The sequence below is a fragment of the Dermacentor andersoni genome, chromosome 10 (assembly GCF_023375885.2).
Source record: "Dermacentor andersoni chromosome 10, qqDerAnde1_hic_scaffold, whole genome shotgun sequence".
Lineage (NCBI taxonomy): Eukaryota > Metazoa > Arthropoda > Arachnida > Ixodida > Ixodidae > Dermacentor > Dermacentor andersoni.
The window spans coordinates 130785344-130801800 of record NC_092823.1 but is presented as its reverse complement, the minus strand read 5'-3'; the positions used below and the strand labels follow the sequence as shown (position 1 = coordinate 130801800).

General features: G+C 43.8%; 1 long non-coding RNA gene across 1 annotated transcript; it reads right to left on the bottom strand.

The window, feature by feature from the left end:
* Positions 1–11634: 11634 nt before the first annotated feature.
* Positions 11635–15917, bottom strand: LOC140213607 (uncharacterized). The gene is made up of 3 exons (XR_011890514.1): positions 15831–15917; positions 13720–13809; positions 11635–11931 (listed from the first exon to the last, which is right to left on the bottom strand). It is a non-coding gene; the product is annotated as an uncharacterized lncRNA (long non-coding RNA).
* Positions 15918–16457: the final 540 nt, after the last annotated feature.

Sequence of the window (16457 nt, the reverse complement as noted above, 5' to 3'; positions counted from 1 at the left end):
CCGTCATTGCGCTATCTGATTCTAACTTGCGTCTGCGAATTTCCTCATTTCATCCCCCCATCTAGATTTATGCCGCCCTGGTTCCTTCTCTTGGCCCCCATTCTGTAACTCTAATGGTCCACCGGTTATCTACTCCACGCATTACGTGGCCTGCCCAGCTCCATTTTTTGCTCGTAATGTCAACTAGAATATCAGCTATCCCCATTTGCTCTCTGATCCAGACCACTCTCTTCCTATTTTTAACGTTACGTCTAAATTTTTTCGTTCTATCGCTCTCTGCGCGATCCTTAACTTGTTCTCGAGCTTCTTTGTTAGCCTCCAAGTTTCTGTCCCATATGTTAGCTGCGGTAGAATGCAATGATTGCACACTTTTCTCTTTTTCTTTTCAATGACAGTGGAAAGCTCGCAGTCAGGATTTCGCAATGCCTGCCGTGTGCGCTTCGACCCACTTTTATTCTTCTGTAAATTTCCTTCTCGTGATCAGTGTCCTCTGTGAGTAATTGACCTAGATAAACATTCTCCTGCGCAGGCTCTAAAGGCTGACTGGCGATCATGAATTATCGTTCCCTTGCCAGGCTATTGAACATTACCCCTGTCTTCTGCATATTTATCTTCAACCCCTCTCTTACACTTTCTTGGTTAAGGTCCTCTAGTACTTGTTGCAATTTGTCCCTACTGCTGCTGAACAGGACAATGTCATCTGCGAACCAAAGGTTGCTGAAATATTTGCCGTCGATCTCCACTGCTAACCCTTTCCAGTTCAATTGCTTGAATAGGTCTTCTAAGCATGCAGTTATTAGCATCTTAGAGATTGTCTCCTTGCCTGACCCTTTATTGATACGTATTTTTTTAGTTCTCCTGTGGAGAAGGAAGGTAGCTGTGGAATCTCCGTAGATATTTCCCGAGATAGTCACGTATGCCTTCTGTACTCCTTCATTACGCAATTCCTCTATGACCACTAGTATCTCTACTGAATGAAATGTTTTTTCATTTTATGTAAAAGCCATATAGAAATAGTTTACATACACCTTTCTAAAAAAACGTTGATAAAAGTGCTCAAGGGCTCATAAGTGAACTTCAATTTGCGTTTTAAACTTTTAGGCACACATTGGAAACAAAACACCTCACCTCATCTCTGTCACGAAGAAAAATAAAATGTCTAAATATTCACTATGCTGAATCTCACATTCCGTGTGCTGTACTGTGACAGTCTAAAATATGTTGTTTATCGGAAATATGTTCTACTCATGACTGCGTACTGCTTTTCTCGTTCAGCCTCTTAATTACAAACGTTGTGAATTCAATCATAAAACGACCTGGTCACTTAGTCACGAGCCACTTACGCCATTGAATAGTACGACGAGATATTTCACCAGTTTTTTAAGGCTCGAGAAATGCCTGTTGTGTTCATAATCGGATATTAGAAACACGTCAGGACGAAAAACACTTGGAAGTTCGCTTCTGGCCTCTGAAACAGAAATTTTATGGCAATGTGTGATGCCACGACAAATACAGTGCTAACTCACCTGCAATAAAATCCTCAGGCAAAGGTTCAAATTCTGGAACTAATTAAGTGGTAAAAACAAAATACGTTCACTATTAGTGTGCTGCTGTTCCTGTGTACTAAAAGTAACTTTCAAAATTCTTACTTGATTTAATAACATTTGCTTTGTGTGACTTCACCACATATAGTCTGTGAGCAATTTGTCCGCTTTCAGACCTTTCAGCTTCAAACAAAGGTTGAATGCGGTACGTGTGGTTTACAAGGCCCTCCTGCATTAAAAAAAAAAAAGGAAGTGAACGTGGGTCAAATAATTGTCTGGTTTCGTATTTTTTTCTAAAATGTATTTGAAGGGGAAACTGGAATACCATCACAATTCCATTTGCAGTTTCTTCCAGAAGAAGAGAAGCCAATGTTTTTTTGTTTTCGTAAAGATTTCCTTCGATATCCTTGGATTCAATCTGGTGACAAAACAACAAAAAAGCCGCCTAAGGTAAGCGAAGTCCTTCAGTCGTCCACACGAATAAAATCTATATTTTTTTTACACTTCGCGGAATTCTGAACAAGCTGAATTTCATGTTTCTTTCTTCAATACCCAGAGGGCAACAAAAGTGCCCCAGGAGATTTCCGTCTATTCTTCTTGGTCATTCGCAACAAACGAAAAAGGGGTAAGATTATTACGTGAAACATGGTATTTTATGAGTTATTAGTCTCACTTAAAATAACGCATTGTCATGTTAGTCGCTACAGAAGGTAGCCGCCAGTGCTTATTCTCTCTCCATCTGTGGGTACGGAGTGTATAGGAAGTTTGATAAATGCATCCGCTGCAGAACAAAAAGCTCCCATTTAGCATCTGTTTGCATCGCTTTTAATTTTAGTTATGTAATACAGGTCTACAGACACCGTGCTCCTTGCTTTGGTGCATGATCAGCGGCCTGCCCGGTTGCTCCTTCGCATCCGGTTTCTTTGAGCAAGTCGCCTTTGTCGAGATCACGGTCATCTCGGCGGCTGGCCATCCGGCGCATCTCCGGCGCCACCACTAGCCTTCGGTACCTTTTTCGCTACACAGAACGATGCGTAATTGCGACAAAGCATCGCTGATTTTTCGAGCGTGGGATGCTCTTATTTTCAGAGCACGAGCTAGGAACGCCTTTACTTTAGCGACCAAAACAAACACTTGGAGCAACAAACTCGCTTTCTGAAGGCCTGCCACAAACCTACCAGCGAGTTTGCAACAGTATATTTAAATAGGCCGGTAAGACTGAATGGGTCGCTAAGTTGTTCAGCTAGGGCACTTGGTCAGTGGCAAAACGCTACGACAGTCACTATACTAACTGTCGACAACTATTTGGGTGTAAACACAACTACAATCACTACTAAAACAAATATTACCAATAATTCAAGGCTTTTCCTCCTTCTATGCAGTTGCTTCGGTAAAGCAGAACATTTACTCTTTTAACCAAGCTAAGGTATCTAAGCTTTATTATTAGTTCTTAGCACTTTGAAACCTTTCGCTGGTCTTGAAAAGTAAATAAGATTGTGAACACTGTGATGCGTTTACACTCCGAAGAGCTATCTTTATTGCTCAGTCCTTCAAAAGCGAGCACTATGATATTACTATGTAGCTAACGTTCTTTTTTAAAAAACTAGGGACGAGGAAGAAATACACATTGCACGTAACCCATATATGCCATATGCAGCTAGAAACTGTAGTACGGTGCATTCGTTTCTTTCACTTTTTAAGCAGTGTTGCTTGCTCTTTAGTCATAAGCTGAATGCGACACCACTTTTCCTTCTGAAGAATAATTTTAGCAATTGTAAACATTTATTTGCGATCTTAAACTGCGCTATATGGTGTATGGTGTCATCTTAACTTCAATGCACGGAAAGACTGTCCAGATGAACCCACCGTTCGAACGATGCGTTTGTTCTTCTCGAATGAGTGCACAGTCAATGTATCGTGCAGTACGGTAGCTTTGTGCAGGTGCACAAAGTTTCCATCACTTAAGTGGACAGCCCTCTCTCCATTTTCACTCCTCGTTTCAAAGAGCAGAGGATAGACTAGTATTCCGGGATCACCTGAAAAATTGAAGGCCCATTTCTTAACCGATTGGTCGCAAAGTAAGAAGAAAACCACCCTATTGCTGCGAAATTTTTCTATAAGTGCTCAAAATCCAGTCATATTAAACAGACAGTGGAAGACGACAAGAACATAATAGTAAATCTAATTCTGCAGGTTACATTTAAATGCTTCCTTGTAATTGTAATAGTCACCATTGACGTAATCGTGGTCGTCTCACGTATTTCGACTACCTTTCCGCAACCATGCCACTCGCTGCATGGTTGCGCATATTAAAAAAAAGAAACTGCCTGGTTTGCAACTGAAAGCTTTCTTCGAGATGGTCCCGGATTCAACACGCCGACGAGAAAAATTGTTCTTGAACAGCCAAGCTTTTCTTTTTGTGAGAAACTCCTTTTTTTGTAGCTTCTGCCGGGCTTTTCCCCTTCAGTCACACATCTCGTCTAATAATACGGACAAACTCCTACAATGGGTGCACAGTCCTGACAATAACTTACTCCTCTCTTACACGATTGAGTCTGGTCGGTCTCTTAAATCATGAAGTCTGGAGTAAAGCAGGCACTGAGACCAATATTTAAATAAACACTTCTAATTAAACTTCTACACCGCGGATTTCCGTGGAATCGTTTTGCCATGTTCATGTAAACTTGCGCTTACTTTACTGATTTCTTTGAGAAGTTAATTATCAACTAAATATTACGTTTGCAAATACCTTGAGAACCTTTATGTTATGCTCTCAGCCGAAGTTGTTCTTGAGGTATTTTTACTAAATGCTTATTGCTGGGAACTTCTACGCTATTTCCCTTGGACACTATACTACCTCCACAGTTACCCACCAGATTCACTCAGTTCAGGTCCTGTCAGTTTTCCTTGTCCATAATGCTGCAGTGAACGTCGAAGGACTGATGTATTAAAACCACCGATGAGATCATAGGCGAATCCCAGAATATGCTAGGCACGTTTCGAGAACTGCTCCTCAAGACAGACTCCTGAAAGTCGCGAAGGTTCTATCAACAGCGCATTCTTGTTCGACAGATATATATTTAAACCCACAGAGGTGCAACTTTAGCACTGTAAACGTTTTGTTGCTCTTATGTGTTCTCGTAATTTTCTGATTGCACTTAATCGTGTAAGTACAATACATAAAGATATCCCTCTTGAGTGTTCATTTTTCACTGAGATGTGCAAAAAACAACCACAATGAAGATATTCAACGTAAAAAAACCTATATTTTAGTAATAGGTCTGTTGCCTGCGGCCAACACCAGGCTGAACGCTGAAAGCGAGCTTCACCCTAAACCACCTTCGACTACGTGTAGAACTTGTCCAGACAGTTCATGCCGGATGCGAAATAAAGGGGGAGATTGCATTTCCTATGTATTAACTAACTAAACTGCAGCTGGAAATTTTAGGTTGGGCGTTCTGCTCTGACCATGATTTTAAAATATAGTGAGTCGTGCGACACAATTCTTTTTATTCGTCCTCTATCTCGGCTCTAACCCTACAAATGAGCCTCGCTGCTTGTAAATCAGTGTTGGCCGAACACATTTAGCTCAAGACTTCATGCTGAAAACTAAAGCTCGTCAAGGAGAAAAAAATATTTTTCTGGATGGAGCAACACTCGCTCATGAAGCATTAATAACAGTTACACTTATTACTGACTGGTTAGGGATTACAGTCGCGCTAGGGCAACACTTCCGATAAGACAGAGTAAACTGAGGCTGATTTGGACAATTCAGCTGCCATTTCGCATACAGTCAGCTCACTCCCACACTAGAAAAAAAAAAAGTCATTACTATTTTAGACAAAATTCTTGATATGCGTGCCCAACAACGTACACCGCACAATGCAAAAGTATGACACCTGATTGTACACTTACTATTAGATTCCCTCGAACACATGATGATTGGGAAATGAAGCACCGACAAATACACCAAAGTAAAACGCGGCATATCGCATCAAAAAAAAATTTTTTTTCGCCTACTGATCCAAGATGCTGGCACTGCCAATTTGCGCTATATGAACAGCAGCTTCAGCGAGCTCAGAAACAGTATCGCCTGCGTGACGACTTTTCTATATGCACGGTGCACTTCTGAGACTTGAATATTCACCAAAGTGAGCTCGCGCAATCAGACGGCATTTCTCATGTCAAAGAAAGTCACTGTATGTCGTCTGGTCGGTGAAGCTCCGAAAGAACTAGTCTGGCCTCTGAAAATATCAGAGCACTACGCGCCGTGTAAAAGGTTATGTGAGCGCAATTTCTAACGAAAAGTGTACAGCAGGTGGTTCAAGTCAGCCTTTCACGGCGAAAGTAGGGGGACCACGCAAAATCGACGGAAAGCAAGACGAAGAAAGGATGAACACGTCTTGCGTTCCGTCAATTTCGCGCTGTCCCCACACTTTTTCACCATGAACCAAGTATTCCAAGCCACGACTTTAGCAACCTTTACCAGCCTTTTCCCTGTTAGTTGTTTGTCTAAGTGCAACATTTAATGGCTTGACACCTAGATAGATAGATAGATGTACCTGGAATATCAGGTGGACAGATTCAAGGCATGTGTTTTCTGCGAGTTCGTTTCAATTCTATCCGGGGTAAGGCGATATTAGTGATAAATATTAATAAAAAGTGTTGACTTACAGGAAAAAAAAGTAAATATAAATAAATGTTGGATCGTGCAATGCTGACCTTGACCGCGAGGTTAAATAAAGTACACTTCATACGCATACACACTGTCAGTACTCTGAGACTTAAAGCTGGACGGAAAAACATTTACACGCAGGACACAATGCCCTCCGCTTCTAAAATGCGCACAGTACCATATCATGTGACATCCGTACGGAAGTCTCTCCCTTTAAAACCAGCCGCCAGCGACAAGATCCGCACGTGACGTCCCTGCACTAACCCTTTAAACTAACATGCCGAGGATGACGAGACCGCCTTTGACGAAGATAGGTCCTCCCATCGAAACGTTGGACAACCGTTCTGAGGCACCTTATCCCTGTTTACAAACATTATGCCACAATCTGTTCGGAACGGTAATTTAAAACGGACTCTAGAGACCGGAATTACACAGAGCTAAAACTAATACATTGTCGTTCAAATAACGGCGCCGCATTTGCGTACAACACAGCTTCCAAAATCGAGAAAATGACGGAATTTTGAGAGAGAAGCGTCACGGTCACTTTCGCGGTGTAGAACTAGATGCCGTTGACAACGTTCTTACCGATGAAAAATATTAGCCATAAGTAGTTGGCCACTGATACCTGAAGACAATCTACAGGTACTTTGCAATCGAAAATTAAATGAAATGCATCTAGATCAGTTACATTTGATTTTTCTTAAGCCTATAATGGCATCGGTTCAAGTTCAGAACTCTTGCGTCTTTGACCATCAGAATTCCATCGGATGGTTCGGAAGCAAAACAAGTAAATTTGCTTGTCGAACAAAAGTAGAAAATTTGAGGCAACGTTGTCGAAATCGTAAATAGAGCCCAATTTCTTGCACTTTACGAAAAAAAAAGTGGCGAGATCGAAGACATGCATAACCAAACAGTACATGATAGGTTTAGTCGCATAAATTATCAATCTTCATCACGCGTTTCCATGAGTTCACACGGGCTGCGCTCAAGCGTAAGTACAAGCAAATATATAGTTGAATTATTTATTCAGCCCCTATCAGATATCTTAGAGCAAAAATAAACCTTTTTGCAGTTAAACGAGAACATTCAGAAAATACTGCCATTTTATTGCGTAATTTTGAACTATCATAGATGGTATCTGATTTGATTTTTCTCAATTTACATTTATGGCACCGGAGTAACGATGTATTTTGAGTATTCACTTTTGTTTTAATAAGTTTTTCCCTTATTGGCGTGCCTTACACATATTGCCGACGTATCGACAAGTGGACTCGTCTTTCTCAAGGAGGCATGTCGCGTTGAAAAAAGACAAGTCCACTTGCCGAAACGTTGGCTCCTGTTTTTACATTGTTCTTGTTTTGCTCATTGTCTTGAATTTACATCTCCCGCCTTTCCTGTGTTTTCTCTGACGCATATTGGGGACATAAAAGACTGTGGAGGACAGGCCACAGTTTTTTTTTCTTTTGGTGAAAGTAAGTGCCGACGCACTTGAAGAATGTCAAGGAACCAGCCTGAAGACACCAAGCGCACGTCCTTTTTTTTACGGGAGAAAAAAAAAAGAAAGAACCTCAACCTTTCAAAAAGGTGAGTGACTCCTCTGCGGTACAGTTGCCACAGCCAAATAGAATACCGCGGACAGGGGGCCGATCGTCACAAGAGCGGTAGCTCTTACGAGCAATTTATCGTTTGCCATGACCAAGACAAGGAACAGGAAACGCTGCACCATTAACAGCCGTTATTGTAAGGGCGTAACCACTGCTGGTCCCGTAAGCTTGAAATTGAACTGCCTGTCTTTTGCGCATACAATATATTCCCGAAACACGCAAAGCGACAGTTACGAAAATTATTCAACAGAGGTTACTTTTACTTATTTATTTATTTATTTATTTATTTATTTATTTATTTATTTATTTCCAATACTGTTAGCCCCTGCAGGCTGTTACAGGGGTGGGGGAAAAAGAATTTTCAACAAATACGTAACGCGGGTTCCGCAATAAGCAAACAATGCATTCAACAAACACATAATGGTAGTTTACGCTCAAATAATTCAGCTGTGTGTGTTTCAATAAATACATCTGCGTCAAGGCTGTTCCAATCGACTATAGTTTTCACAAGAAAGGAAAATTTGAAGGCATCAACGTGGGGCACATAGGGCATTACAGCCTGAGGCTGACCTGTACGTGGGGACACTCGTCCAGGGGGACGCAAGTAGAGTCTGGAGTCCAAATTTAATTTATGCTTATACAGTTGGTACAAGAATTTCAACCTGGTTATTTCTCCGCGCGTTGCGAGTTCGGGCAAACAGGTACGAGATAATAACGCAGTTACAGACTACGTTATTTCATCATCATAATCATCATCAGCCTGGTTACGCCCACTGCAGGGCAAAGGCTTCTCCCATACTTCTCCAACAACCCCTGTCATGTATTAATTGTGGCCATGTTGTCCCTGCAAACTTCCTAATCTCATCCGCCCACCTAACTTTCTGCCGTCCCCGGCTACGCTTCCCTTCCCTTGGAATCCAGTCCGTAACCCTAATGACCATCGCTTATCTTCCCTCCTCATTAAATGTCCTGCCCATTCCCATTTCTTTTTCTTGATTTCAACTATGATGTCATTCACTCGCGTTTGTTCCCTCACCCAATCTGCTCTTTTCTTATCCCTTAACGTTACACCCATCATTCTTTCCATAGCCCGTTGCGTCGTCCTCAATTTAAATATAACCCTTTTCGTGAGCCTCCAGGTTTCTGCCCCGTATGTGAGTACCGGTAAGACACAGCTGTTATACACTTTTCTCTAGAGGGATAATGGCAGCCTGCTGTTCATGATCTGAGAATGCCTGCCCAACGCACCCCAGCCCGTTCTTATTCTTCTGATTATTTCAGTCTCATGATCCGGATCCGCAGTGACTACCTGTCCTAAGTAGACGTATTCCCTTACCACTGCCAGTGCATCACTACCTATCGTAAACTGCTGTTCTCTTCCGAGACTGTTAAACAACACTTTAGTTGTTGCTATAGATATTGTTACGTGTAGAAAGACACAGACGAAAGAGGCTAGTTACAGGTTATTTACACTGGACTGGAGCCAGAGCACCAGGCCGATATTCACTCGCGCCAAAGGCCCAGACCCACTTCGTCGTCGTTCTCGAGGCGGCTCATCCCTTGAGCATCGCTCGATGATATCGTAATACTACCCCCCGGTGGCAAAAGCGCCGTCACGGTGCTGTTAAATATCCAAGGGGCGTGGAGAGTTGTAGGGTTTGAGTCGGGCGACGTGGACAATGTCACTGGTTGTCACAGCAGAGGACGTAGTGGGCGTGGCTAGAACGATTTCGTAGGTGACATCGGTCACTTGGCGAAGCACGCGATATGGGCCCGTTAGCAGGAAAGCAGTTTTTCACGATGGCCAACTTTACGCGGTGGTGGCCGAAGCAACACGAGGGTGCCGGGCACAAAATTGACATCACGGTGACGGAGGTCGTAGAGTTGCTTTTGTTTGCCTTGAGAGACTTATAGACGAGCGCGCGCAAGTTGGCGAGCATGGTCAGCATGGGCGATAGCATCACGGGCATAAACGCTAGTTGATGCTGTGGTGGACGGAAGCACAGTGTTCAGTGGTAGCGTCGGTTCACGGCCATACAAGGGGTAAAAAAGAGAAAAGCCAGCAGTGTCGAGACGGGAAGAGTTGTACGCAAAGGTGATGCAAGGTAGAGCCTGGTCCCAGTCACGGTGGTCGTCTGAAACGTATTTGCATAGCATGTCTGTAAGGGTGCGTTTCAAACGCTCAGTGAGGCCGTTCGTTTGAGGGTGGTAGGAGGTGGTAAATTTATGCTGTATTGAGCAGGCACGCATGATGTCGTCAATGACTTTAGCTAAGAACGTACGGCCACGGTCTGTTAGCAATTGACGCGGAGCACCATGAATCAAAATGATATCATGCAGGAGAAAGTCCGCAACATCAGTTGCACAACTGGTCGGAAGAGCGCGGGTTACGGCTTAGCGGGTCGCGTAGTCCGCCGCGACTGCAACCCACTTGTTTCCTGATGTAGATTCCGGAAATTGACCGAGAAGGTCTAAGCCGACACGATGGAAGGGCTCGGCAGGGATGTCGAGCGGCTGCAGGTAAGCAGCGGAGAGCTGGGAAGGCTTCTTGCGTCATTGGCAAAGTTCACAAGCGGCGACGTAACGTCGTACGGAACGGGCAAGGCCCACCCGCCGTGGTTGCTCAGTGGCTATGGTGTTAGGCTGCTGAGCACGAGGTCGCGGGATCGAATCCCGGCCACGGCGGCCGCATTTCGATGGGGGCGAAATGCGAAAACACCCGTGTACTTAGATTTAGGTGCACGTTAAAGAACCCCAGGTGGTCGAAATTTCCGGAGTCCCCCACTACGGCGTGCCTCATAATCAGAAAGTGGTTTTGGCACGTAAAACCCCATAATTAAATTAACGGGCAAGGCCCGGCCAGAAAAAAACGGTGACGTACGCGGTCATAGGTTCGAGATACGCCGAGGTGTCCTGCCATTGGTGCGTCGTGAAGCTCTGCTAGAACCGTTGAGCGGAGGTGTTTAGGTGTGACGAGTAGGAACTCAGAGCCGTCCGGATGAAGGTTATCACGGTACAGAGTACCGTCGCGGAGGACGAAGAGGCGTAGACTGCCATCGGTCGGAGAGTGTTCAAAACGGTCGATGAGTGCTCTGATGTAGGCGTCACGACGTTGCTCGTCGGCGAAATGAAGCAGCTGCGACACAGAGAATACGCAAGCAGCAATATTGGAGGAGTCAGGGTCGTCAACAGAGTAACGCGACAAGCTGTCAGCGTCTTGGTGCAGGCGGCCAGACTTGTAGACCACGGAATATGAAAATTCTTGTAGCCTCAAAGCCCATCGACCAAGCCGTCCTGTAGGATCTCTTAGCGATGAGAGCCATCAGAGAGCATGATGGTCAGTGACTACGGAAAAAGGGCGACCTTAAACGTAAGGACGGAACTTCGCAACCGCCCAGTCTACAGCAAGGCATTCTCGTTCCGTAATGGAATAGTAGCGCTCCTAACACTACTGGCGTTTTCGCATTTCATCCCCATTAGTAGGCCTGACTATTGGAATGAACAGAACATGCTTCATCTCAGCCTTCATCAGCATTATCATCATCGTGGCCCGCAGCAGCCATTGCCACTTGTTTTCTGCTTTCCATATACGGAGAATATTACCCGCAGAGGTACACCACTATGTAGCTTTGGCTGCTAATCAAGCCTGTACATCCAAATAATCAGGGATTGGATCTTCACCGGTAATTTTCAGCAATGAGTTGTCGTTCCCTTGTGATTTATAGTGCATCGGTTATATTCGTATTGTATACTTTGAACCCCATGAAGGAATTAATACGATTGCGAAAAATGCGCAAGCAAAGAAAGAGGGAAAATTATTTTATTGACGTTTTATGTACTTGCAAGGAAAACAAACCATGGACAACTTCGTACGTGTGATAGAATAGTATGATCGGCGCTTTCGACGGGTCAGTTGAAGCAACTTGTTCGTGCTTCGAATTCCAATGCACGCTTGAATTGTTAGAGGCGTTAAGACGCTAAGCTATGCATGATGAGTGCGAGCATCTGCTCATGAGGTTGCATTCGTTCCGCTTCTGTTCGTCCCAGAGGTTAAGCCATCGGAGGTCTGTACTAAGATCACCGTGTACGTGATCACAGAGCCAGCCATCTGCGAAAGGGAGGACAAAGACACAGTTTGTTAATTGAGGTAGATGAAAATAACACAAACTTAGCTAATTTATTAGTACGGAAAACACCGCTCTCCATTTACGTGCAAGTGAGGTTTTGACCTCCGATATAGAGTGAAAAAATACAACACAATGCTGCTTTCTCGCGATTATTCCCTGCTCAAACATTAAGGCTGTCGGCAAAGTGTTGTTCAGCGGTGTGTGCAGTTAGTGCGTTTCTATTTATGCAATGCTCATGTGGGTAGTCTTACGGGTAATTACTCGCGGCGCAAACTATCTATGATGGCCGAATGCCCATAATTTATTTTAGATCATGCGCAAGCTTGAAAAAGAAATTAAAAGCGACTGAGTCTGGAACCTTCTACCCGGCTACGTAACAACGAAACCAACTGCATACTCGCGAAAGCGACGAATCGAAACAGACTGCATAATGTTTGCAGACAACGTATTAGAAACGTTATTTTCAATAGAAATTCGTTCCTGATGACTACATAGCAAGGGCCGGCTCTTTAAGCAAGCAATTTCAATTTTAAAGAAAATTTACCCTTGCAGACCACAGGCGATGTGACCATAGTTGAGAAGATCAGGCAGTCCTGATTGTTTAGATAGAAGTTGCCAGCCTCGAATGAGCGCAGATTTACTATAAAACAGTTTTGAGCACGCTAGTTGAACCATAAAGTGGAGTCGTCGTTTTCGGACAGCATCGACTATGCGGCGGAGCATTATGCCACTCTAGCGGTGCTTTCAACGTTATGGCTCTAAAGCTCATGTCACGTACTTCCACAGTACTAGTCCTTAGGCCCGACCACCACTTAGCGCGTAGCTCCGCGTGTGACACACTGTGGCGTGTTCGAGAAGAGTGGAGAAAAGGCGCCCAAGGTTTCAACCTGTTAGCAAAGGCAGGACAGTAGTCCGCGAGAGGAAGCGAAGCTGCCAACAGCTGATTTCATCATCAGCTGATTTAAATCAGCTACAAATTTCGACCAGAGATCTCAAATTACACCTCTTAGGCATCATCCGAATCGACCGACTATTGCTATTTTTTTTTTAAATTTCAATCACTTCAATCCTTAGCTTGTTATGACGGCGGTATATACTCATTGTGAGCCACTCTGGCACTCTTAGAGACAAGATATTTAGCTTTTCTACGCGTCATACACAATGCATGTGTTTGAAACTTGTGCTTTATTATGTGGGCTGTTCATATAAAGATTGAGACTGATGCTCTGAAATATTTATTTCAGAAAGTTTTTCATCGGCACATTTAATTATTTCTGCACGCTCCCAAGTAAGTGAAACACACGCGTCCAACCGTTTCTAACAAGCCTAGATAACATGAGGCAATCCATCTGGTTCCACCATCCTAAAGATAGCCTTCATTAGGTTAGCTGCACTTTGTTGTATGGCTTTTTACACGTCCAAGCAAGGTTATTTTTTTACCGTTATCCAAAGCATCACAATTATCCTGCTTACTTGTTCTACCGTCCAGATGTAGTGATTTCTTACTTCTTTATGCGCCTCACGGTAAAAAAAAAGACGCTGTTTTGATACATAGCAAGGTGTAGTGAGGACATGGGAGGCTCATTTTTAGTATCTGTCAGCAGCTGGCTTCACTCATGCTATTTAGACTTGGCAGAAACGATGGAATTTCACTTACTGGCCACCATATAGAAAAGGATAAATGTTCGATGAATAACTTTCCGAAATGAAGATTTCACAGCAGAATTTTCAGTCTTTATTTACCAACCCTCCTACAAACATAGACATACCGCAACAAGAAGTCTCCTGCCAACGCAGAAGAAGCTGGCCCCCGTGAGTCTCATTGATGGTGGGTCGATGCTGTCATGCAGATACTGGATCTGCGCAAGATTACTAATGTTAACATTTCCAATACTCGTATGTTTGACGAGGAAGTTGACAGCCTTTATTATGTTAGTTCCTGTGATCCGAACTTATGGCAAAAAGCTGGGCTAGTTGGAATTTTAATATTTGATTCCTTTCCAGCGCTAGAGAGTTTTCCTCTCAAGCGCTGGCGATGTTATTGGATAAGAAAAGACAACAGGACAGGACAGACTCTGCGTCCTAGCTCCCTGTCCTGCTGTCCTTGATTATTTCTGGTTCCCGTCAATCGCTGGAAATACATAAACTGTATTTTAATCTGTTTTTACTGCTGGGCTACCACAGAGCATCACTGAACAGCCAAAGCTTCTAGATTACCAAGAAATTTCGAAGTTAGAAGGCCGTTGTTCGAGTGCATAATGACGATCTGATGTAGGGCAATACGATAGCCATTCTAGTAACCAAACGAGTAAACTACAATAAGAATTTTGCTAAATGAATATCCGGGCTCCAGTAAGCGCGTTTCTTCATTGTGCTAAATACAAACACTGATCTTGCTTGTCAAGAGCTGTCTCGTTAAAGAGGGGTCGTGTGCTGGTGCAGGAAAAGCTTCAGAAGGAGTGCACTGCACTATAGCGATCTACTGACGCATGCCGTTCTTAATGTGCTCGTCTTGTGCACGTACAATACATTAAAATTACTTTTGAGTCCCATGACAAGCCTGCCTTGCTACCTTTCATACGTACTTTTTTCACGTTTTCCGTTATCCGCACATACATTCCAGAATGTCACTGTCACATATAATAGAGTATTTCAAGCATGGGCGCTATAACGTAAACTTATTCCAAACTTTTCTATTCCAATTCTGCAATCAGCCCTCCACGATCGGGTAAAAATGTTTTTTGACCGCCCTCACTTCGCCTGTCGGCCACGCGGCGTCACGAAAACCGCAACAGCTCTCCATCTACTGCGTGTTTATGCATACACATTGTTTATGCGTGATTCGACTCAACAAAAGAAAACTTATTATTTCTGGTTAGGTTTCCGGCTGCAGCCACTTCGCCTGTCTGTCACGCGACGTCACAAAACCGCGGAAACTCCCCGCGTCAAAGTGACGTGTACGAGTTAAAGACGCATCAATGTGCCGAACAAAACTGAATTTTATCTGAATAACCGGAGGCTACCTTGTTCCAAAATGAATAGAAGATGGCTGCCGCCGATCGCTCAGGCACTGGCTACTCGTACCTACCGGAAAGCATGGGTTTATTTGCGTATAATGACATTTTTTGCGTGACAGTATAACGTTATCAAGCCCTTTCGGCACGTATATGACATGGCTCTGCCAACCCTTCCTTCCTGAGGATCAGTTTTAGCGGCAGTTTTAACCTACCGTTGCACGCCGCAGCGATTTTCGACCAGCCACAGCAAGCTAAGTAAGAGAAAGCGGACCAATCGCTGACGCCGGCACCAACCTCTTCATGCTGTTATCTGTACTCAGTGCGCTGGCTCGGCCCCATCGAAACCCTCTCCCCTTGAGCGTGCACCACGCCTGTTGTCAGCCAATTAGGTAAGAAACACCGCTCAGTGTAGGCAATGGTATTCCATTACTTAAATGATATGGATTATGGATGAATGGATTACCAACTTGCCCGGAATGCTGCTCTCAATGGTATTCGTTTTGAAAGTAAACAAAAGCGACCTCCTATAAACGAGGAGAGCATTTTATTGGGCTGTTCAGGCAACGCTGCGGCTTACTGCCTGTTGCTTGCGTCGGTGGTTGCGTAAATTTGACGTCAGGAGATTGGAACAAAAACATATCGGAATAGTCAGAGAGCCCCATCTCAACGTCATTTACTAATATTATCATGTCTGTAGAGAGCTATAATACAATATTCTATAGTAAGAACTGTTCGAAATGGTAAATATCTTTACGTTTCATGCTAAGGGACTACAGACGCAAAGTAGCAGTCAAACATAACCCGAGCCTTGCAAGTTGACTAGATCTCCTAGCAGTTTTGTAATAATTCCATGAAGTTATTACCTGAGATGCATGGGTATCTGCCACATGAATTATTCTTGCAGTCTTAGTCATGCGCCTGATGTCTTGAGCCTGAAAAGCCCACCGCGGGATCATGTGGGTGTGCTACGCATATTGACCAGCACGGCACACCAGAAATAACGATGCAAATTGTCTCCCCTTATGTCCCTAATGTAAAAAAGTCTCCCTCTTTTTTTTTATACGAATTAACGGACGATCGCTTAAGCTGTCAGATATCCTAATATCTCTTCCGAATCCCAGAATTCCTTGTAGACGAGCGAAGCAGCGTAATGAACCCATTCGTGCATAATAGAGAATTTTTTCCCGTTCCATCGGCTTCTGATTTGCACTACATGCAATTTATACCCTTTTGAAAATCTACTCAGTTACTTCCTCAACGGTGAGTGACAGTATTTAACGGCTTACCTCACTGCACAAGTCATCACTGATAATGGCCAAGTCGAGAAGCCTGAATGCGCAGCTGCCTCCATAAGCCAGTCCAAGCCACAGATCGTAAGGGTTCTCATCTCCGGAAAACAGACAATACAACGTCGTGCAAACCACCCAAAGAGAAGTAAGCGAAAATGCAAGAATCGCCGGCGCCCAGACCGCATTAACGTGCTTCTTCAG